This window comes from Lissotriton vulgaris, chromosome 6 (genome assembly GCF_964263255.1).
Source record: "Lissotriton vulgaris chromosome 6, aLisVul1.2, whole genome shotgun sequence".
Classification (NCBI taxonomy): domain Eukaryota; kingdom Metazoa; phylum Chordata; class Amphibia; order Caudata; family Salamandridae; genus Lissotriton; species Lissotriton vulgaris.
Window position 1 is genome coordinate 1252646967 of NC_141694.1, and position 25353 is coordinate 1252672319.

The 25353-nt window shown below is 48.3% G+C and overlaps 1 protein-coding gene across 1 annotated transcript in view; it reads right to left on the reverse strand.

Annotated features, from left to right (window-relative positions):
* The window catches only part of LOC147708711 (neuroblast differentiation-associated protein AHNAK-like), a 218652-nt gene that overhangs the window by 72820 nt on the left and 120479 nt on the right, over positions 1 to 25353 (reverse strand). The window contains exon 3 of the mRNA XM_086927365.1: positions 5998 to 6111. The gene's annotated coding sequence lies outside the window, so the exon portion shown is untranslated. The remainder of the gene's footprint in view (positions 1 to 5997; positions 6112 to 25353) is intronic.

Here is a 25353-nt window from a genome sequence, read left to right on the forward strand (position 1 = left end):
AGTTTCTGATCTCAGAGCCCTGGTAGGTTTATAAAAGGCTAGCCTTTTCTGGATATAGGTCGCTCCAGTAGAATAGAGCGCCTTGTGGGCCAAAGTAAGGGCCTTAAAGGCAATTCGCTTTCTGACAGGGAGCCAGTGCAAGGTGGATAAAAGGTCAGAGGCACTGGCACGGCGGGGAAGACCATAAATGGCGCGGGCCGCCGAGTTCTGGACTACCTGAAGACGCTGCAGCAGGTAGTCGGGCAAACCCAGGTAGAGAACATTGGAGTAGTCCAGCCTCGAGCCAATGAGGGCATGGACGGTAATCTTGCGATGGTCAAATGAGAGCAGAGGGAGAAACCTCCGAAGCATCCTAAGCAAGCCAAAGCAGACGCCCACAAGGCCAAGAACTTGGGCTTTCATCGTCAGGCCGTTATCAATTTTGACCCCCAGGTTTTTCGCCACGGTGGAGGAAGATGCTGGTGGAAACATGTCATGCGGCCACCATTCCTGCCAACTCGGGTCAGATTGGCACCCAAAAAAGAGCACCTCAGATTTTCCAGGGTTACACTCAAGACTATTACCCTGAAATGATTCAAATACAGCTCCCAGGCAGCCACGGATACTCTCTCCATCGAACTCAGCCCCCTTTGCGCACGTGAAAAGGAGCTGAGTGTCGTCGGCGTATGATATTATCTGGGCCCCAAAGGACTCAGCCAGCACCGCCAAAGGGGTCAGAAAGATATTAAAGAGTGTCGGGCTCAGCACGGAGCCCTGCGGTACTCCAACCTCCAGCGGCGCACTTCGGCTGAGTAAGGGGGGGCCCAGACCACCTGCCGGCGACCAGCCAGGTAAGATTGAAACCACCTCAACACCGTCCCACGCAGACCTATCTCATACAGTCTGCGGAGAAGACCTTCATGAGGGACGGTGTCGAAGGCCGCCGACTGATCAAGCATGACCAACATGGCCCTACCCCCTGAATCCAGCACATCCTTGATAGCCTCACTGACTTCGAGAAGCGCCGTTTCGGTGCTAAAGTTGGTACGGAAGCCAGACTGGGTGGCATGCAGCAGGCTATGTGACTCAAGAAAGGCAGAGAGGACCTTATGGACATGCTTCTCGACGAATGTTTTTTTAATGTTTTGAAGAATCTTTCTGCTAAGCATTCAACGTTTTAAATAGGGTGTGTTTGCATGGGGTCCTTATTGGTTTCTTGTAAGATTTGAGGCTATTGCTGGTTGTAGATGCTTTAAGGTTTTCTTTTATGGTGATACAACTTTTGTTAAAACCCTGCTGTTGGGGAAAGTGTCTAGAGCTGTGAGGGCATTTGGTAATGAGCTCCCAGGTGGTATTGCCACACCATGGACCTTATAACAAAGCAAGCCCTCTAAACCAATCAAGTAGGGCTTTCGAATGGCAAGTAACATAAATGTTTTTATTGACTTTCATACACCAACAACAATAATCTCATTTTAGAGGGTCAAACTAATAACATGCACAGTTTCCCCGCATTCTTTACTGCTCTCATGGGAAAATGGAATTATACCAGAAGTGCGAAAAGCCTCTCTCTAAGCTAATGTTGTTGCTTTATATTCAGGGCCTGATTCATAATATTTTGACGCACAGCAGGCCTGTGCTGAGGGGATGATTGTTATTGTGTTATGTTATGTTATGTTATGTTATGTTATATGGGACTTTTATAGCGCAACGGCTACTCCAAAGGAGTGCCCGGCGCTTTGTGCTCCAGACCTTTGAGAAAGAACTGGAAAACATAACAGTAAAAGAAAGGCAGAAACCAAAAAAAAGGAGAGACGCACTAACCAGAAAACAGCCAAGTTTTTAAACCTTTACTAAAGGCAAGCAGATTCGATGTGGCCCGCAAGGACAGCGGTAGGGAGTTCCATAGCTGGGGGGCAAGGAATCTAAAGGACCGGCCGCCCAGTCGAACCCTTTTTATGCGTGGCACCACTGCCAAGGCCAATGACTCCGATCTTAGGGATCGTGTAGGCCGGTAAAAGTCCAGCCTCTTCTGGAGGTATTTTGCACCATTGGCATGCAGGGCTGTATGGGCTAAGGTCATGGCCTTAAACATTATCCTCTTCCGTACAGGAAGCCAATGGAGGGATAGAAGTAGGTTTGTGGCACTAGTACGGCGATGCAGGCCAAAAATCGCTCGAGCTGCAGCGTTCTGGGTCACCTGCATGCGCTGTAAGAGATATTCAGGCAGACCCAGATATAGAACATTTGCATAATCCAATCTGGATCCTATAAGTGCCTGGACAGTTATCCTCCGATGTTCCTCGGATAGAAGAGGAAAGAACTTACGAAGCATCCTGAGGATCCCGAAGCACGTTCCCGTAAGAGTGGACACCTGGGATTTGAGCGAGAGCTCATTGTCAATTTTGACTCCCAGGTTCTTAGCACATTTAGATGACTGAGCTGGAGGGAACATGTCAACGGGCCACCAGCCATGCCAATCCGGTTCCGATGGGCATCCGAAGAATAGTATCTCGGATTTATCCGAGTTGCACTTGAGGCTGTTAAGTTGGAACCAATTAAAAACAGCCCCAAGGCACTCACGGATACTTTCTCCATCGAAATATTCACTCTTGCAGCAGGTGAACAGAAGCTGGGTGTCGTCAGCATAAGAGACGATCCGGGCCCCATAGGACTCTGCCAATGTCGCCAGAGGGGTCATGAGGATGTTAAATAAAGTGGGGCTCAGTACGGAGCCCTGGGGGACTCCGACTCCCAATGGCGGCATTTCGGCAGATCCCGGTGGGACCCAGACCGTCTGTCGGCGGTTGGCTAAGAAGGAACGAAACCAGTTGAGCACCGTCCCCCCTAGACCGATGTCATGTAGCCTTGTGAGGAGATCCTCATGGGGGACGGTGTCAAACGCCGCCGACAGGTCTAGCATAACTAACATCACCCTGCCTCCAGTGTCCAGCACCTCCTTCACAATCTCAGAGACTTCCAAGAGCGCCGTCTCGGTGCTTAGGTTAGATCGAAAGCCCGATTGGGACTCATGGAGCAGCTCGTTTGACTCCAGGAAGTTAGATAACACGCTGTGAACGTGTTTCTCTAAGATTTTGGTAAGTGCTGGAAGGAGCGAGATTGGCCTGTAATTAGATGGCACTTCTGGATCCAGGTTGGGCTTCTTGATGAGAGGAATAACCATGGCCTGTTTCCAGGATGGAGGCAGAACTCCCTGACTCAGGGAGAGGTTAAGAATGGGATTGGCTATAGGGTTGACAACATCTGCCATTCTCGCTAGAAATTTTGCTGGGCAAATATCGAGCGGTGAGCCCGATTTAAGGTTCCTCATCAAAGCTAAGGATGCAGAAACCGTAAGGGGCGGGAAGTCTAGCAGGACTGGGCCAGAGGTCGACAGAAGAGTTGTCTCGATCGGCGGAGTCCGCGGGTCATCCATTGGTCTCGGAGGAAAAGAATCCTGTATTAGCCTAATTTTGGTGGTGAAAAAATTAGCAATGGTGTTAGCCCAGGTCTCTACCGGGGCGTCCTGAGCTGAGATTGAGCGCGGGGTGGTAAATTCTCGGACAATTGAGAAGATCTCCTTGCAGGAGTTTGCCGCATCCTCAATTCTTTTGGCAAAATAGCACTTCTTGCCCTGAAGAATTAAACCATGATAGGATTTCATCATGGATTTATAGATCTGTTTAGCCTCAGTGTCGTACTGGGCTCTCCAAGCCCGTTCTGCGACTTTACATTGCCTACGGTAATGGGCCAATTCCTCCGTAAACCAAGGGGCCGAGATCCGTTGGGTGGCCGACCTAGGTGGCTGTAATGGGGCGAGCTCATTTAATCTAGCTAGGAACCAGGATTGCAGACTCTCAAGGTCAATCTCCAGATCACCAGTGTAAGACAGGGGATGGTCCACCAGAGCCTGAGCTAACAGATCTGGTGTCACCCGATGGAACGCCCTATGGCTGCTACCCTGTAGTCTCGTAGCACTGTCCGTTGGTTTCACAGTGGAAGATATTTCGAAATGAACGAGACAATGATCAGACCATAAGACCGGTAGAAGTGTAATAGCCATAATAGGTGAAGTGGAAAAGACCTGATCAAGTGTATGACCTTTATCATGGGTCGGGCCAAAGAGATAGGGGGACAGGCCCAGGGTAGATGTAATATCCAACAGCTTAATAGCATCTTGGTCTTGGTGATCATCCATGTGGAAGTTAAAATCTCCAGCCACTATACACTGCTCAGATCTTAAAACAAGAACCGATAGAACCTGCTGGAGATCATTAAAGAACGATCCCACAGGGCCCGGAGGTCTGTAGACAACAAGACCCTTCACCGCTTGCTGGGGTGATAGGGAGAGGTGAAAGCGAGAGAGTCGACCCCTACGATGGTGTTAGTGTGCGTGACCGTGCACGGGAAAGATTTTTTCACAACTAGGGCGACTCCTCCCCCTCTTCCCTTATCTCTATCTTGTCGATGGATGATGTAGTCAGAGGGAATGGCTGCCATTATATCCGGATGGGAGGACTCGTTGAGCCAGGTCTCAGTGAGCATCAGACAGGTAGGACTGGTCGTAGAAAGGAGATCGAAGATCTCATGAGTGTGTCTATGCAGCGACCTCGTATTAAGGAGTAGACACAGATGTTTAATGCTACAATCCTTCATAGGACGGGTAAAGAGGCGGTTGCTGGTGGGATGCCACTTACATACAGGGCATTTATGTTTACCCCTATAACGGCCAGGAAAAACTGAGTGACAGGCAGCATCCGCGACGCGCAGGGAGTAGAGCTCCTGAGCGGAGTAGGAAAGCATAATGGCCAGAAGTACCTGCCACGCCGTACGCCTCCGGGACGCTGACGGGCGCAGATGGGCAGGACTCTGGCACGACTCCGGCGCAGGTCCGGCGCGTCCGCAGTACGCGTCCGCTGCGCGGAGGGAGGGGAGAGCTTTTTATAGCGCTACTAGAGCGCGAGGGCGGAGAGTCCTACCCCCAAGATGGCGGCCCCGAACAGATCCCAGCCCTCGGCGTCAATGCTCGGCCGAGGGCGGTCTGAAACCCAGGCAAGAAGAAGGGAGCAGGCGAAGCGCTTACAAGCACTAGGAAGTCTCGCTGAAAGCAGCAGCACGCTAGTTCATCAGACGCGCTTCTAATTTGCACACAGTATTAAAATCACTGATACACAAAAATAAAGCACACACAGCTAAAAGTGGCAAAGAAAAGAAGGGAGACCTCCCGGCTTCCGCCTCAGGAGGGAGAAAGGTTCGTAGCAGTTGGTAATCCATGTGCACCATGAGACACCTTCCTGCACATAAACAATCATTAAAGGCATTTTCTTTTTTCTATGCATGCATCATGCATCAGGCAAAGAAAGAGATAAAAACTATCAGAAACTAAAGTATTTCTTGTTGCGCCTCCTTATGCCTCCCCTGGGGAGGATTCCGATGTATTCCCAGGTTTACAAAATATTGTGCGTCTGAGAATAGTTCAAGTTCCATGGATGTTGCATCCGAAAACCCACAGCAACACCGATGGAACGCCCCTTTCATGCAGAGTTATGCGTGAAAGGGAAACATATTTACAAGACCATGAAAAGCCACGTAGTGTGACGTTACATGTCCTTGTAAATATGGGAAAGCCCATAGCGCTGACGGTGCGTCAATAAAAGTGAAGCACTAATGGCGCAATGGGCTTGTAAATAATCCCTGCTCTGTATGCTCCTATGTTTCCAGTCCAACTGGCACTCGCAGAATCCATAGCCATTTCAAGTATGAACACAGAAGAACAGCCACGGAATGATAATGAAGGAAGATCTTAGCAATTAATTTTTAATTAAAGGTGCAAACCTTTAAATCCAGGTCAAATGACGTGAAAAAATAGCCAGTAAATAAGCATTTTTATATTTTCGAACATTCTAGTCAGTACCATTTGATTCAAATCCACCCACGTTTATTAGGATCAACAGAGAGACATTAACCCCACCAGTGTTTATAAACTAAGTTGACTGCTATTTAGTTTGCTTTCATTACCTTACAGCACAACGCTTTGTGGATCTTTGCAGAGTATTATCCTATTCAGAAACTGTGTCCAAAGATCAGCTACTTGTCTTGGGAGTCGCTCTTGAAAATATCACAATGTTGATTCTGATAGAGAGAAAATATAACAAAAGTTAATTTGAGATGGTGGACGTCCCTGCAGGATTAATACATTTTATTTTACGATTTTATTTTTAGTTGCCATGGAAACAACCATTTCATTTTTCTTTCTTAGCTTGTGATGTGCTTCTGGGATATTGTCAAGTTGGACCCCTTACCTGAAGTTTGTTTGTGCTTAAACCCTCCTACAGAGATTTAGATTTGTACCTAATGTAAAACAAGGGATTTGGAACATGCATGCAAAACTCCTTGAATGCCTCGATGCATGTCTGGTGGGAGAACTGTGTGACAGCTGGGCCGCCACTAATATAAAAAAAAGACTTATAGCAAATATATTGTTGGGTCTCAAAAAGCTCATTACGGCGAGTACTTTGATGTTACACACAGTGAAATTAGCCTGACCAACAGTTCCATCCTATGTACTGCAGTGGGTGGAAGAAAAATGTGAATGACATAATAGCAGATCAATTGATAGAGACTGGTTGCTGAAAGGGGGAGGTTTAGTTTTCATGGAGTTTTTGTTGAGAGATAAGGAAGAATTTTGTGATCAGAAAGCTGCCTCTCTCGCTCTTAGGTCAGGCAGCCGAATAGAAGCAAATGTTAGACCTGACAGCCTTGGGGTGGTCTCCCCTCCAACTTTATGCCAACCTCTCCCACTTTTCTGACCTCTTTTCTGCTGACTTTAGGACTCTCTGCACTTTACCACTGCTAACCCGTGCTAAAGTGCTCTCTCCCCTAAACATGGTAATGTTGGCTCATCCCCAATTGGCATATTTCATTTACTTATAAGTCCCTAGTAAAGTGCACTACATGTGCCCAGGGCCTGTAAAGTAAATGCTACTAATGAGCCTGCAGCACTTACTGTGCCGCCCTCTTAAGTAGCCCTCCAACCATGGTTTAGGCCTGCCATTGCAAAGCCAGTATGTGCAGTTTAACTTGCCATTTCAACCTGGCAAGAGAAACTGCTTGTCAGTCCCAAACCTTCCCCTTTTATACATAAGTCACCTCTGAGGTAGGCCCTGGATAACCCAAAGGGCAGCGTGCAATGTATTTAAAAGGCAGGGCATGTACTTTATTTTAATTATTAATTTTCTATGTATATTCAGCACAAAATACATAACATTTGAACAGAGCATCATCACATCCTGCACATAATGTATTTAACATCCACGTCACAGCGCATCCGCTATATTATCATTGACTTAGATATACAAGAGAGCCCCAATGCAGGGAGTGCCAATTAACTCGGGTTAGTCTACTGATGAGTATTGCATTGAGATACAATGTAAATGGTGCCAATATATTCTTAGGTCTCAATGCCACTGGCAATTCTTCTTGTAAAATATAAACGTGCCTGGTCTCGAGTTTAATGCTGTTTTTATTTTATTTAACCAGCAACTCAGAGCTTCCAATTGTTCAGATAGCTCCTGTGACTTTTCACATATTTTCACATTTGCGTTAAACTTAGATTCAAACAGTGAGGTTTAAACATAACCTGACCGAATTATACACATTTCATTATTGACAATTACAAACATATATTTACAAAATTATACACGTTTTGGACAAAAACAACTCAAATTTGATCAAAATTCTGAACACATTCAATCTCAAATATGCAATATTTTACTCATGTTGCATAATGGTACACCAGAAACAATCAAATGTTCAATTTCAGGGGAGGAGCTACGCGGGCATCCAAGATGGTCGCGTGAGCAGAGAGCTCCCGAGACCCGCGCCGTCCTCCTTTATCTATCCTTCACCTATCCTGGTCATTTTGACGGGCTTTTGCAGCGCTATCTTCGCTGATGCTACTGATCCCTTTCCGGTCGAAATCGGACCTTGGGGACCACTTTTCTGCAACTTGCAACTTTCTGGCCTGCCCACGGGCGCGACCGGGGACTCGGCTGCCCACTGTGGCCGACCTGTAATTGAACAACAACGGCTGCCTGGCATCTGGCCCGCCGGAGGTGTATTGCTTTCACTTTCGGTTTCCTTCCCTTTGTTCCTGTCTCCTCCTACTCTGCCTTGCCTGCTGCCCTCTCAGCCTGCACGCTCCTCCATTGGACTGGTAAAGAGGCCGCTACACCTCTGTCTCAGTGGCGCATCGGAGTTTAGAGACTTTTCTACCCGCCTGCCACTTCCTTTGCTAATCGGCAGTCTCTGATTGCGAGATGGCGACGAAAGCGGAGGCCGAAAGACGTCGGAAGGCTGCGTCCCGGGGGGGAACGATCCAGACTAACATGATTGAACGCTACACCCAGCCGAGAGGCTCCCCCGGGGCCGTATGCTTGGGTGCTGAAGGACTTCAAACGGACACATCGTCTACGTCGGAAGTGTCGCTCCAAGACCTTATGGCTGCCATTACTGGACTCAAGGCTGACATGGGCCAACAGTTTGAAGCCGTAGTGACCAAAATAGATACGGTGGCGGTGGATGTGACTCTGATTCGGGCCGACCTGGCCAAAACTAATGAGCGGGTGAAGGCACTGGGTCTTAAAACGTCGAGCCTGGTGAACGACATGGCTGAGGCGCAATCCGAAATTGGCAATCTGCGTGCATCGCACGATATACTGCTCAGGCGGATGGAGGACTATGACAACAGGGCCAGGCGAAACAACATACGCCTTGTCGGAGTGCCGGAAGGCGATGGTGCGATAGCGACTGACCTTTTGGTCGAGGAACTGATAGTCGCCCAACTGGCTCCGGCAGGACTTAGTAAGTTCTTTGCCGTAGAGCGTGCCTATCGTTTTCCCGGAGGCCAAGTGAAGCCGGGGAACTCGCCGAGGCCTATCATTGCCAGGCTCTTTCACTACCGGGACAGAGATGCTATCCTCCAGGCCGCCCGTAAACATGGTCCCCTAAAGTATGACAATGCCTCTGTCTCAATATACCCTGACTTCACTCCTCAAGTGCAGCGGCAAAGATCAGGTTTCCTCGGAGTGAAGCGTCGCCTAAGGGACCGGGGTCTGAAATATGCCATGCTGTTTCCAGCCCGGCTCCGGATCGAATATCGGGAACGTGCCTATTTCTTTGATCAACCTGAACGTGCAGCCGACTGGTTGGACTCGTTGCCGGCAGAGGACTTTGGGAGCGGAGGCCCTGGTGGTGCGGAAGGTGGTGCAGCGGCCCAGGAGTAACAGATGCCCTGGAGGTTTCGATTGAGACTATGCAACGTATTGTACATATTGACTTATTCTCTAATGACTCTGCCCGTGGCGGTGCGGTAACGGGTGATTTCTCCCTTCCTCCTCAGGGGGTTCTTTGTGTAGACGTATGGGGCGACAGGCACACTGCAGTTGGGGGTGGCTTTCTAGTCAGCAGGGGTGCAGGGAGGGGGGTGTTGTAACGGGTTTGGGCTCTGGGGTCGGTGTTTGGGGACTGGGTTGTGTTTCGTTTACTTTGTTCTGTTCTCTGTTTCATGGTATTCCATATCTTGCAATTACTGTTCATAGTGGGTGCCGCTGGGGGGTGGGTGTGGAATGTCTTTGTCGTAATGGGGGGGGGGTGAAATGCGGATTCTTTCTTGGAACGTAAATGGTCTGGGCGACAGGATTAAGCGGGGCATTGTACTGCAATTCTTGAGGCGCCACGCCCCGGATGTTGTTTTCCTTCAGGAGACCCACTTGATTGGCAATGCCTGCAAGGCCTTAGACCGCCGGGGTTATCGACTGGTTGCACATGCGGGTTTCACCTCGGGATCCCGGGGTGTGGGTATTATGGTGAAGTCTTCCCTTGTTCTTGCTATTGATGATGTTGTCCTGGACGGGCGTGGGCGGTATGCTGCTGTCTCTGGGAGGTGGGAGGGTAAACAGGTAGTGTTGGTTGTTGTCTATATCCCCCCGGGACTGCAGGCTACCACTTATGCTGATTTAGGCAGGACTCTCCTTGGGCTGCCAGATGGCTTGTTGGTCCTCGGCGGGGACTTTAATTCTGTCATGTCCGGCGACTGCGACCGACTACCCCCCAGAGTATTGCCACAGTCCCAGATGTGGCTCAGTGAAATGGCTGACACTTTTGGTTTAGTGGATGTCTGGCGCTCGCTGCATCCCGCTCTCCAACAATACACCTTTCACTCTGGAGCGCACGGCAGCCTCTCCCGTATCGATTATTTTCTTATGTTAGCCTCCACTTTGTCCACTGTTCGTGAGATTCGGCATCTTCCCCGGGGTATCTCGGACCACTCCCCCCTACTGATTACGATTTCTGTGGGTAGTCTGCCTGGCAATAGAGTTCCCCCGATCCCGCCCTGGCATTTTAAAAACCCCCGGCTCCGCTCCGATGTGATTAAGGCAATAGATTGCTATTTTTCAGATAATCTGGGCTCAGTCACCTCCCCCACTGTTCTCTGGGAGGCCTTCAAGACGGTTATTCGGGGCTCCGCCTTGTCACTCATTGCCACTGAGCGTAGGGTCAAGAGGGAGGCTGTTGTGGCTCTTGAAACCGAAATCACTGCGCTCGAAAGTGAGTTGGGTGGGAATGACACGCCTGCACTGTTGCATGAATTGGAATTGAAACAAGCGGACTATAAGGCCTGTGTCACGGACGCTGCTAAATTGATGCGGTCCAATCAACTTGGTCGACTGTATGATGTGAGTGACAAGGCTAGTAAGCTTCTTGCGTGGCTGGATAAGACTGAGCGTGCGAGTCGTGTTGTTCCCTCCATTGTCCGTGATTCTGGTGTGAATGTCTCTGATCCGGGTGAGGTTGTTGAGTGTTTTGTTGACCACTTCCGTATGGTTTATACGCCTGTTAGTGATCGAGATGAGGCCGACTCCAGGCTGCTCCTGCGTGACATAGCCTTGTCTACTGTGTCTGAAGCGGATTGCCTCGCTCTGGAGGCCCCCTTTACTGTCGACGAGATTGCCCTCGCAATTCGTTCCCTTCGCTCGGGTAAGGCAATGGGCCCTAACGGACTCCCCATTGAACTTTACAAACTTTGTCCCGACAAGATGGCCGCCCACCTGCGTCACATGTTTCTCGAGGCGGTTGAGGCTGGATGCCTCCCCCTTGAGCAGCGCCTCGCTACCATAGTGGTCATTCATAAGGATGGCAAACCTCGTGACCAATGTGCCTCGTACCGCCCCATCTCCCTCCTTAATGCGGAACCCAAAATCCTCGCTAAGGTGCTGGCCAATCGGATGCTTGCTGTGATTTGTGACCTGATCCACCCGGATCAATCCGGTTTCATCCCTCACAGGAACACTGCTCTTAATTTGCGTAGGCTCCACGGTGTTCTCGCGAGAGCTTCTATTCTCGCCGAGCCAGCAGTTATCGCCTCCCTTGACGCTACGATGGCATTTGACACCATTGAATGGCCCTATCTATGGGCAGCCCTCGCCAAATTTGGCTTTGGCCCTAACTTCATCGCATGGGTCAAGCTTCTTTATGAACAGCCGCTAGCTCAGGTCGCGGTGAATGGAAGGTGCTCGGCCCCCTTCCCCTTGGGCCGTGGCACGCGTCAAGGATGTCCCCTTTCTCCGCTTTTGTTCGCTTTGGCGCTCGAACCTCTTGCCGCGTGGCTCCGGTGGGAACCCTCGATCAAAGGGATCCGATGGTCCCCTGACCTCGAGGACCGTGTCTCCTTGTATGCGGATGACATCCTCCTTTATCTTACTTCCCCTCAGAAGTCACTCAATGTTCTATTCGACGTCCTCACGTCCTTCGGTAAAAATTCGGGATTGGTCATTAATTGGACCAAGTCCTGTGTCTATGCCATAGCTGGTACTCTACCGCCTCTCCCGCGCAGATTTCCCATCCTGGTAGCGACTGACGGTTTTAAATATCTGGGGGTCCATGTATCCATGATCTCTTCGGTCCGCTATGAGCGGAACTTGTATGCCCCGCTCCGCCGACTGAAGCAGGATGTTCGGCGATGGCGCGATCTGCCCTTATCTCCACTGGGCCGGGCGGCGCTCTTCAAAATGATGTCGCTTCCCCGCTTCCTCTATGCCCTGCAGAATTTCTTCGACCCCGTTCCAGCCCGCTATTTCCATGAAGTTGAGAGTCTGCAGCGACAACTTATCTGGGACGGCCGTGCCCGCATTGCCTTATCTAAGCTCACGCTCTCCTGGTACGACGGAGGTATTGCGCTGCCGGATATTAGACAATACTACTGGGCCTCGCACCTGAGCGCCATCAACCATGCAACATACTCGCCGGAGCCCGCCCCTGCCTTTGCTTTAGATAAACTGCTGTTGCCCGGTGGTAACTTTAATAGGGCGCTATATTCTAAGGCCCCCTTTCGACTCCTTACGGGCCCGACGAAATGTGCAGTGCGGGCGTGGCGAGACGCTACGGTGGCCACAGGCTGGGGTGGTAGATTGACACGGATGACGCCACTGTATGACTCGGAACGACTGGGCAACCTGTGGAAGACGAAAGGGTTTGAGAAATGGGACATGATTGGGATAAGTACTGTGGGGGACCTTTGGACGCGTGGCGCGGTTAAGTCCTTTGAATCATTAAAGCTGGAATACCGGCTCGATGATAGGGAGCACTTCCGATATATGCAGGTGAGACATGCCTTGTCTTCTGTCTTCCCCTCCGGTACGGACGTTCCGCAGTCCTCCCCCTTGGAGGATCGAGTTCTAGATGGCCACGTCCCAGATAGTACCATCTCCCTGATTTATAAGAAGCTTATTAACAACAGAGCTGACCAGCTTGAGAAGCTACGGGCTGCCTGGACTGCTGACGGACTCGAATTGGACGACGAGGACTGGCAGTCCGCTGTGTCCTCCCCTAAGGAGGTGGCTATTCCAGCACGACTTCGCTTTGTCCAACTGAAAATTCTCCATCGCGTGTATCTCACTGGAATGCGTCTGGTGCGAATGGGTCTGGTTACTGACGGACGCTGCAAGCGTGGGTGTGGGATGGATGGTACCTTTCTTCATGTTCTGTGGGAATGTCCAATGATTGTAGCGTACTGGTCTAGGGTGCATGACGTTATGAGTCGTGTCATGGGGGTTCCATTGCTTCCTGAGGCGCGTCGTTGTCTGCTGAATGTGTGGGAACCGACTGACTGCACTGCTGCTCAGACACTTTGGGTCACACTAGGCAATATGATTGCGAAGAGGGATATTGCGCAGCTCTGGGGCTCCCCTAGACCGCCGGTGTTAAGTGCCTGGAAAGAGAACATGGACTGGTCCATGTTCCGAGAGAAGACGGTATATGAGGCCCGGGGGCGTCCGGGGAAGTGGTCCAGAGTTTGGGCCCCCTGGAATACTTACCGTGGAGACATCTGTTCCCCTCCACTTGACTACGAAGTCCCTCTCCCCTCCTCTCCGTGATTTACGTTTCTTTCCTCTACTCACCACATTCTTTGCTCTCTTGTGCGCGCCACCCCCCCCCATGCCCTCGTTATTTCTCCAGCGTCCATTCCCCCCCTCCCACCTCCAGCAACCCTTGCCACTATGATACCATGTGTTTGTTGTTTGTGTTTTTTTCGACAAAAACATAAAATTAAACCTTTCTTATCCTAATTGTATGATATTGCGCTCTTGCCGATAATGTCGATGTGATAGATTGCTCCAGCAACGTGCTGCCTCGTATTTCACTCTTCGCTCAGCCTGTTTTTGTCATAGCGGCCGGCCCTGTGGGGTTGTAGGCAGACGCTGTGTATTGTGCATTTGTAAATAAAGGTATAAAAAAAAAAAAAAAAAAATGTTCAATTTCAGTCCTGTCTCCTTATTACTAATTGAATTTCGGACTGAATATCACCAAGGGTATTTTGTTTTAAGAAATAGTCAATTGCTCTTTTTACGCCGTTGGTGATACTGAATAAATCACTTTTGGAAATGCCGACGCGTTTCCAAACCCGGTCCTATGATTAAGGTACACATTATGTTCTATAAAGCGCTTTTTAGGTGCAAAGAAATAGGAGAAGGCACTAAAATAGTTTTTTCATTCTTTAACTCATCAGGTACCCAGGTTGCCCTGAGGAAAAACCCGACCCGAATCATAGGACCCTCCCACACCGCGCTGCTTGCTGACACAGCGCTTCTTGAACCCAGGAATCCAGGACTTCGCCGGACCCGCTACGCGGGTCCCGCATCGCCCCCTGACACCGGCGACTGCTCGACTGCTCTACTGCTCTACTGACTACCAGGGGCACTTTCTCGGCAACCGGCAGGGCTGCGAGCATCAGCAGGGACTCCAAGGACCAGGAGTCCCTGCGCGCCCTTTGGATCAGCTGGGCTGCTCTCCCTGCCGGCCCCGCCCGCCCGCTCCTGGAACTAAAAGTCGGCTGCACCGGGGAGCGAGCGCATTCCCTCCCACACAGCGCTGCTTGCTGACACAGCGCTTCTTGAACCCAGGAATCCAGCACCTCGCCGGACCCGCTATGCGGGTCCCGCATCGCCCCCTGACACCGGCGACTGCTCGACTGCTCTACTGCTCTACTGACTACCAGGGGCACTTTCTCGGCAACCGGCAGGGCTGCGAGCATCAGCAGGGACTCCAAGGACCAGGAGTCCCTGCGCGCCCTTTGGATCAGCTGGGCTGCTCTCCCTGCCGGCCCCGCCCGCCCGCTCCTGGAACTAAAAGTCGGCTGCACCGGGGAGCGAGCGCACTCCCTCCCACACTGCGCTGCTTGCTGACACAGCGCTTCTTGAACCCAGGAATCCAGGACCTCGCCGGACCCGCTACGCGGGTCCCGCATCACCCCCTGACACCGGCGACTGCTCGACTGCTCTACTGCTTTACTGACTACCAGGGGCACTTTCTCGGCAACCGGCAGGGCTGCGAGCATCAGCAGGGACTCCAAGGACCAGGAGTCCCTGCGCGCCCTTTGGATCAGCTGGGCTGCTCTCCCTGCCGGCCCCGCCCACCCGCTCCTGGGACTAAAAGTCGGCTGCACCGGGGAGCGAGCGCATTCCCTCCCACACCGCGCTGCTTGCTGACACAGCGCTTCTTGAACCCAGGAATCCAGGACCTCGCCGGACCCGCTACGCGGGTCCCGCATCGCCCCCTGACACCGGCGACTGCTTGACTGCTCTACTGCTCTACTGACTACCAGGGGCACTTTCTCGGCAACTGGCAGGGCTGCGAGCATCAGCAGGGACTCCAAGGACCAGGAGTCCCTGCGCGCCCTTTGGATCAGCTGGGCTGCTCTCCCTGCCGGCCCCGCCCACCCGCTAGTCCTCCCATCAGTGAGCTATTTAAAGGTGGCGTAGATCCCGCTGCGCCGGAAGGCGCCGGGAGAAGCCCGGGACAAGGGCGGGACCGTCTGTGGCCGTCCGGGGCCGAAGGAGGCCGGGCCGGGCCCACTTTCTTTTATCTTGTCTGCCGTGTTATAGCATTGCCATACCGTGCTATATCTGACTATGCTATAGATTCATCTTAGCCACTATAGTGCCTGCCATTGCTTATACTTCATAAAGGTCTCTGTTACCCCTGCTTCCTGTCCTGTTCTCGTGACGAGATGTCTACTTGCGAGGCAAACTCTGTCCCAGGAACGGTAGGGTCCTCCATTTTAGGCCCTTTGGATAAATTCTTTGCCAAAATTAAGAATGAAGTCGATAGGGAGCTCACACTCGCAGAGAAACGAGCTGGGCGACGTCTCTCTATCGAGATGTTAAAACAAAGACCCCTCCAGCCCAAGGATGTAGCTACAGGCCTCTCAATAGACTTAACTAAATCCAAAGAACACAATAACAACTCTTTTTCTACAGAGGACATCCCCCTCATTTTTCAGACCAAGTACCCTGATCAGAAGGATACTATAACTATTTCTGACTCTATTCCCTCCCAGACACCAGACAATCAGACCATAGACTTATGTACCCCCCTTAATGATCCAGCCCCTCTTTACGATAAAAACATACCTTCTCCCGTATTCACTCCAATCGGGTCCGATCAACATCCTTTTAGTATTCCCGATGGAAAGTCTTCAAGATCACCCATTAGGGTTACTAACAAGTGCCCTAATGGTTCCTCTGGTGCACTTAAAAGGAGAATCGCTCCTTCTACGAATTCCACAAATTCTACGCATACCCCGCACACTACTCCCCAAAAGGAAGGGATAGCGGACCCAACAGGACACATGATTTCTAAATCGATATCTGTTCCTAGCTATGCAGGGTTATTGAATGATATCAACTGTCTCATAAAGGCTCTGATCCTTCCCCTCACTGAAAGGATCAGAAGGCTAGGGGAGAAAGTTGATCAAATCCTTCAAGGGCAGAAGGGTATACCTTGCCACAAACCTGATGGACTTAGTAACACAACCCAGTCTATTAAACAACCTAAACACCCTAAGCTACTGACTGGTACCCCTAAAGCAAATATAACATCCACAGATGGGACCCCTAAACCTGTGCTGGATAGTAAACCCAACAACAAATCCAATAACAAATCTGCTTCAGCCAATAACACTACTAGCAATGATATGCCCCACCTTAACACAGGGACCCAAAATAGTCGCCCCAACAATATAAATCCTCCAGGTAACACACCCTTTAATTCTAAAACAAGAACAAGACCAAGAAATATTGTTGACTTACCGCCAGAGTGCCTAAACTATGTTATCGTACTTACAGGTGTTCCGCCTCCACCAGATGGTAACCCAGAACATCATTCTAATCTAAAAAACAAGGTTATATACTGGCTGCGGAAAAACAGATCACTCCCTACACACCTAAACGGTGACATCGTTTCGGCTAGGCGATGTAACTGGGTGGGCACCAGACCTAAGGACATCGAAGGTGATGTGATCATATTCAACTTTAAAGATCACAGACTGGTCACATACATCAGCGATTGGTTTCCTGGGAAGGGCGTGGGGGGGATCACCACGCATAACTTGAGTTATTTTTATCCGGAAGCTATGATGAAGCCACCACCACCTAATAAATTACCAATGAGGATCAGAACCCACCATCCTATGAACAAATGGAAATCAGAAGGCCCTTATGGACCCACAACACCCTTGTTCCCAGCTCAAAGACGCCATATGGGAAATAATTCTCTCTTCTTTCAACCAATGCCCATCCCTTTCCAACCTAAGATTCATAGACCACACGTTCCCTATAGATCAGATCCTTCAGTGATGACAAGGGCCCATAATTTTTATGACATCACCAGTGATTTTTGTCTTCCATCTTGGCAGTCAAATCAATCACTGCCAAATTACAAAAATCCTATCTCCTATAACTATTGGGACAATTTTCAATCTTACAATCCTAAGGACTCTTGGAATATACCGCTGACTAATTTATTCCATCCTCTCTCCGGACTGGATGAGAATGAATGACTTTATGAGCCTGATAATAAAGAGAAGATGTCCGAGGGGTACCAGACGCGTCAGTGTATCACTACCCAAAATTTTCCAGCTAGTCCGTTAAAGGAGCATCAGGTTAACACGTTGGTGGGGGAAAATTCATCAGGAGATGTTTTGATGCCTAGTTCTGTCTCGCATTACCCTCAACCAACTCCCCATGATTGTCTCACTGCTACCCCTATGACTTCACAAGCCACCTTAAATATATCTTCCCCGCTCCTGCGAAATTCCTTGGCGAACACAGGTAGCTCACATGTGGTCACTAGCAGGGTACCTCATTCCAATTCTCTGCTATCATGGAATGTGGCGGGGCTAGGCAGTAAAGTTGCCAATAAAGCTTGGTTAGATGTTATACACAAGCATGTTATTCTGTGCCTCCAAGAAACATGGCTTTCTGAAGAAGTACATTTGTTAGGGTATCAGACCTTTCATTCCCTGGCTAAGCCGTCAGCACAGGGACACAATAAGGGTGGGCTTTGTGTTTATGTTTCAACAACTGCAGAGGTCAAGGTTCATACATTTTTCTCCAGCCCTTATTTTCAAATCTTATCTTTCAAATGGGGCCATAATGAGAAAATTTTATTGGTGAACTTTTATAACAACATGCCTAACAGTGAAATGGAGCCCACTATGTCAAATATGTTGTGCCACATGGCCCGATTCGCTGATGTTTTCAAGGGGGCAAAGATAATTTGGGTTGGGGATTTTAATTGCACTATTTGCTCGCACACTGAAACAGTCTTGTGTGGTTTGGCAGATTATGGGGTGGAGGACCCAATTCATTTTTCTCACACAAAGATGGGGTCACTCTTAAATGGTATTGTTTTTAATTTCGCTAATCAGAATTGCTCACCGCCTGTTCCTTTCGAGCCAACCTTCTTTGGTAGAGGTTGTAACTCGATTATTGATTTCGCTTTAATAACTCATGCCAACCCAGGGTTTATAACTTCCTGGGAAGTTGGAAAAGACACATCTAGTGACCACTATCCTTTGATAATCGGTGTAAATGTAAAAGGGCGTTCTGACAATAAGGGAATTCCCCGCAGGTACCCATATAAGATCGGCTTATCTAAAACCAATGGATACGTGGTAAAATGGGAAATAATTGTGCCCAGTGTGTTCCTACAAAAGCTGATTACTCACTGTGTTGTTGATGTCAATGTCTGTTTGGAGGAACATGGGGAGCCCAGTAACGTCGTGTCAGCTTTTGCTAATATTCAACACCACATAAAAAATATGCTGATCCGTGTGTCTAAAAGTAACCCAATAAGCACTGAAGGGTGGTTCAACGGGAAATGCACGAAAGCACTGAAAGCCCTAAAAGAAGCCCTGGCCCTGAAACCAAGAAACCCCCCTGTAATACGCGAGGCCAGGAAATTATATAAATTAGCTATCAAAGAAAGAAGACTGGCATTAAAAAAGCGAGCATGGGAATCACTGAGGGAGGCCTCTAGACAGAAAAATAGTTCCCATTTTTGGAGGCTGGTTAAAACCCTATACCAACCGAGGGAAAGTGGTAACACAATAAACCTCGCCATAACTGGTGAAAGATGGCTAATCCACTTTAGGAAATTATACAATCAAACGAGGAAAGATGACACTACATCACCATTAGGGGCGAGTCCAACTGTAGATAAAAGCATAGTCAACAGTGGAGGTATACACCCCTCTTTCCACCCATTCCCTATAGACCTAACCTTTACCATAGAAGAAGTCCGAGACGCAATCAGGGAAAGCGCATCAGGTAAAGCAGCTGGGCCTGACTGTACCCCGGTAGACGTTTATAAAGCTGAACCGGATTTCTGGGCTCCCCTGCTTACAAACGTTTTAAACAAGGGAAACCGATGCGGGTTCATTGAAACCTGGTCGGATGCCAAAGTGGTCCCTATATTTAAAAAGGGCAGCAGGGACGATCCGACCTGCTACAGGCCAATATCCTTATTGGATGGTCTAATGAAAGTAGCAGGCAGAATCATTTAAAAAAGACTACAAGCATGGGAGGAAGACCATAACGTTGTGTCACACTTGCAGAACGGGTTTAGGAAAGGTATAGGGACAACTGAACAGTGTTTAAATTTGTCCCTCCTTATTTCCAAGTACACCCAGGCCAGAAGCGGAGCACTTTTTATAACCTTTGTCGATTTAAGCTCCGCTTTTGACTGCGTGGACCATTCGTTATTATGGACCACGCTGGGCGATCTGGGTATTGATGCCCGCATAATCATTTTCATTAAAGAGCTGTATAATAATTCAGGGGCAAGAGTGAGATATGGCAAACAGGGGGAATGCACTGAAAAATTTCCGCTCTCAAGAGGGGTGAGACAAGGCTGCATTCTGGCCCCACGGCTCTTTACGTATTATATAAATTCAGTCGGACAACACCTCTCTCTTTTACCAAACGATTACCCCACTGTGAAAGGTTTACCAGTACCAATTTTTTGTACGCCGACAATGCGGCCATAATGTCCCAGACCCAAGTCGGCTTACAGAGGGCGGTTACCAACTTTGCAGGTTACATGAAGGAAAGAGGTCTTAAAGTAAATATCTCAAAAACATTTACCATGCCATGCACTAGGAAGCTCAACAGGGCCCCTTGTAACATATTCCTGGACAAACAAAAAATAGCTACCACTGATAAGTTTTGCTACCTAGGAGTTCTGTTTGACAGACGGTGCCGCTGGAAGCCAGCGATTGCAGCAAGAAAGCTGGCTTTCACTCGCACCATAGGTGCCTTGCGCGCTTTTTCTGACAGACTTGGTGGTAAGCCAATTAAGGAGCTGATCCAGATCTATCGGGCTAAATGCGCTTCTACAGCCACCTATGGTGCGGGCTTATGGGGCATTGAGAAGGATTACTCCCTGCAGGGCTGTGAAAATCAATTTATCTGCTACCTACTGGGAGTACCTAAAAGTACATCTACATTCATGACGCATATCGAGACAGGAGTTAAACACCTTAGTGACACTATTAAGATGTCCCCAATCCTCCTGTGGCATAAGGTGTGGGCAACACACGAAGCTAGCTTCAACAGGGACCTCATAGAAGACTGTTTAGCCTTAGATGGGGTTGCTAACTTTAGATGGTTAACATATGTAAGATCAATACTTACTGAACTGGGACACCCAGAATACTTTGAAAATCCAAGAACTATGGAGGGTGTCCCAAGATCAGCTCTTAAAAAAATGATAACCATCCACCGGGAAACTGCGAGATGGAATCTTGAAAAACAAAAACATACAGTCTTAAATTTCCAGGAAATTACCCCCAATGAAGGCTTGCAAACTTACCTGACTGTTGTCCCCAGCCCGTATCATCGAATGCTTTTGTCTCGTCTGCGCCTAGGGATTTTTTACCGCATGGTAACCTTACCTGACATGAACAACTGGTCACCTACTAAGTTGGTCTGTCCATGCGATAACATCGCAGTGCAATCCAACATGCACATAATGTTTTTTTGCAAATTTTATACTAACCCCAGACAACAATTCTTGAAACCTTTACTAAACCGATGGGGCTTAAGAAATTGCAGACCAGCCTTTCAAAAACTGTTACAACTAGAAGATGACCATGTGATTTTCGCCGTTTCATGTTTCTTAAAAACGGTTATAAAGTACCGTAAATCCATGTGGCAAAACATTTCCCCTTCCGGCACCCCGATGCCCATTGTTGTTTGATGATACTGGATTTCAAATTTATAATACCCGATGTTTTATCTCGTTTCCTAAATGAATGTTTTTAAATGAATGTGTCTAATTGTCTAAGTAAGCAACCATTGTATTAACTATGTATATGAATTTTCAATTGATGTATTTGTTGTGCTTTTATGATTTTACTTGAAAATCGAATAAAGCTTACTTACTACTACTATAGGACCGGGTTTGGAAACGCGTCGGCATTTCCATCGTTCCTGTTGCGTGGATCGAAATCAGCACATCACTCCTCAGATAAGTTGGGAGGCATGTAACAAACGCGCAGGAATAGGTCTTCCATTGCTGTAAGGTCACACCTATTCACTGTTTTTTAAATGTGGCACGTGAGAGTAATCCTAACCCTAATGTCTTTCGATTTTATTTCAAGACAGGAGGCTAGTATTATGCATATAGTAGGTTGATTACTACTTCCCACAACGGCAATAACAATGCAGAGGAAATAGAATAAACAATTCACAGTATAAAGCCATACTTTGATTATCTCTTATTTTTTCGCTGCTCCGAAGCAAATAAATTATTGCACCCTTGAGTTCTTTAAATATTTCCCCAGCATGTCAGGGTCATTTGTTTTATTTTAGAAAGCAATACAAAATCATCTACACTGGCATGGCCAAGGAAATCATTGTCTGTCTAAAAGGCTCCAGAACCAGGCAGCCGGTTATGTCCTCAACTTCTTAAGTATGTTATCATTGAAGCCTTCCTGAAGGCCCAGCAAAGGTTTTCAGTAGATGCAGGGTTCAAATTCTAGGACTTGTGCACTTTCCACAAGTCTTTCAGGGCAAAGAACCTCAGAAATTGCCCCCAATTACATTTTAGGCAGGAAATTTAGGTCAGAGTCTGTCCACTTAATTCATCAATGGATGAAGGTAGACATATGCAGTGTATGGCTCTAAAATGTAAAAGTCCTGAGCCCCATCATGAGGTCTAAACCCAACCGCTTGCGATTTAGCAAACTTTTAATTACTGAACTATTTAGACTTGTCTTCTATTGGTCCTCCTTGCTGCTCAAGGGTCACAACCAAAGAACAACAGAGAAAGGCCACACCCATCTGCTGGGATTCCAACTTCCCTAGCCTCTTACTCCTATGTGTACTGTATATTGTGAGTTTTTCTAGTATTTTGAAGTAACCAAGAGGAACACATGTAGCGCAAAGCATGTAAAATAATTGACGTCTATTTAGAGATAGGCATAGAATCTCCATGTTCTACGTACACGTATGTTTTGTATCTGTCTTTTTTTATCCAGGAGCCTGTGTTCCAAACTATTCTATGTTATGTTTGCAAATTTGAGCCCTAACCTTCACAAACTTTGCTCTTTAACTGTCCATGGTGTTATTTTTCAGTTCAAGGAGGACTTTACATCTTATTAATTATAAGATTTGGCGATCATTTAATGGAGTGCAGCTGATCTGCTTTGCAAGTCTCTTTACTTGGACACAGCAGCCTAAAGTTTGTGATTATCCTGGACAATAGCATATCTAGGATTGGTGATTTCTTATGCTGGTGATGGGAGGCTTTTCAGGGCATGAAAAGAGAGTGTTTGAGAATAGGCACATTTTATATCGCAGGGGGAGCATCATGCCAGCCCTAAACTCCCTTAAGTGCCTTTGAAGTTCATGACACATGATTCTACCTGGCAGCATCCCAATAATTCTACTGCACAATCCTACTGTTTTAGTTATTCAATAAGAATACAGCATCGGAGGAGGTGCATCTTCATGGAGCTCCAGTAGCTTGGGGAATCTTGATGCAAAGCCTTCTGCCTCCGCCTCATGGGAATAGTCCAGCCCGAACTGCCAAGCCATGTCTTCCCTGGACCAGAAACAAGCATCCTGGGACCGGTTTCGGATTCATAATCCTCATCAGCCAGGCTATCTTGAATCCAGTGGCCAAGTGAGCAAGGGGCTCACGTCTGAGCATACCCTGCCAACTTAGGGCGAACAAAGCGAAACAAAAGGGGATGATGGACGGAGCGTTTGAGCAAATGAAACACTCACACCCAGTCAAATGATCTGGGTTTAATCCATCACCATTCTTTAGCCCACTCAGCCACCCCAGTTCAGACATGGCCATATGCAAATCAGTCTGACCCTGTGCCTCATGGGAACAGTCCAGCCCGAACTGCCAAGCCATGTCTTCCCTGGACCGGAAACAAGCATCCTGGGACCGGTTTCGGATTCATAATCCTCATCAGCCAGGCTATCTTGAATCCAGTGGAGAAGTGTGGCTCACTGGTTAGAGGAGGCAGACCCATACGCTGAGATCAGGCCCGGGACCAGGTTTCAATTCCCGATGCGGCAGGGTCTTGAGCCCAAAAGGTCCACGGACTCGGTAATTCTCGCTTCGGTGCCTACTCGAATCACAGGTTCACACTCTGCAACTCTGGGCAATAGCTTGCTTAATCTCCACAACGGCCCCCCGCGGCGGGACGCCTGGCTTTCACCTTGGGGATACCAAGTAGGGGCTATCTCACAGGGAAAAACCAGGACGGGTTCCCAATGCAAAGCACATTGAGACCTGGCGGTGATATTGCGCTATATAAAAACCCATCCATCCATCCATCCAGTGAGCAAGGGACTCATGTCTGAGTATACCCTGCCAACTTAGGGCGAACAAAGCGAAAAAAAAGGGGATGATGGACGTCCATCACCACCCCCTTTTGTACTTATTTAAGGAGTCAGCAGGGACTTCCAGAGGATCCTTGGTATTCCTCATAATGTGACTCAAGGTACTTGATACTGCTCTGCTGGATTCAAGCTGACTGCACAGCATCTCAGTGTGGTGTCAATTCTGCCCGAAGTTTAGGACTTGCCTTTGTTCCACGTCCGCAACTCCTGCTGATGGCCTACACAAAGCATGGTCCAGTTTCCAAGGTAGGCCACAGAAATTGCATGGTGACCTTTGTCTTGAGGTACGGATTAGTTATCCTACTGGATGAACCTGTGCTACAGTGTGAGAAGAGTGGTACTTGGTGCTCTTGTGTGGCTGGGTTCTATCGGCTGGCTGTGGCTCCCTGAGGGGGAAATCCACATTTCTTGACTTACCCAGCAATGCATTTGCTTCTCTCCACATTGTGGAATGTGCAGGTGGATGAAGGAGAGGGCTGCCACTAGCTCTTGATGAACCTGGGGTCTATTCAATTTTTCCTGGGCAGCCCATTTCAACTGGAGCACTACCTTAGCTCACGCAATGTAGCCCATTAGTGGCAGCGAGACTTGAAGGTAAAATGCCCACCTGCAATATCAGTTCATCAGGATAGATACGATAACCTTTCCTCATGCCCAAAATATACACTACTGCATTGGTCAAACTGCTGGACTGATGAATCTTCACTCCACTTGCTCTCAAGATAGGAATCCCTTGTTCCCATGGGTCATACGTGAGCCTATGAGGACTGGTGGTGGCTCCATTGCACCGGGCCACCACTAGCCTAGTGAAGGAGCAGGCTATAGGTCTAGATGTCTGTGGCATCTTCATGTCTTTGCCATACATTCTCTCCTTAGTTATATGTCTCCTTCAGCTCAACCAGTGGTACTGTTAGGTAATAGAATGCTGATGTGTGCATGGTTTGAGTAAGTGTCAGTTGGAATGCATAGGCTGAGCAGCAAGGAGACATATAACTAAGGAGATTATGCATAGAATGCATGGCAAAGACATCCTACAGTGTTTAGGTAATACTTGGCCTAGAATCTCAAACACAAATTGCTTATGTTGCGTGTTTGTGACCTTTAATTTGTCCTAAGAAATTAGATGTAATAAACTCCAGTATGTATGTATGTATTAAAACTGTTCTAAAGTATAGCTCTCTAAAAATCCATTAAGATCTAGACTGCATTATACAAAACTGCAAAATAAATAAGTTAGTACATAAATAAATGATTTAATAAATAGTTTAGCTATTTAAATTATGGCCATTTTATGAGGATCATACAGCAAGCAACTTATATTGCACTTATATCTCTTGCTTAAAGCGCTGGACAATCTGATCTGTAATTCACAGGTGAGCAGGAACACACCTCTGCTTTCCTAGAGCCTCACTTCAAGACCAACCTTCAAGTTTCATTTGCAGTCTGTTTAGTATGTGTCATCTAATGGAGAAGTGTGGCTCACTGGTTAGAGGAGGCAGACCTGGAAGCAGAGGTCAGCCTGGGACCAGGGTTCAATTCCTGGCTCGGTGGGGTCTTGAGTCCTAAAATGTCCATGGACTCGACAATTCTCGCTCCGGCGCCTCCTCGATTCACG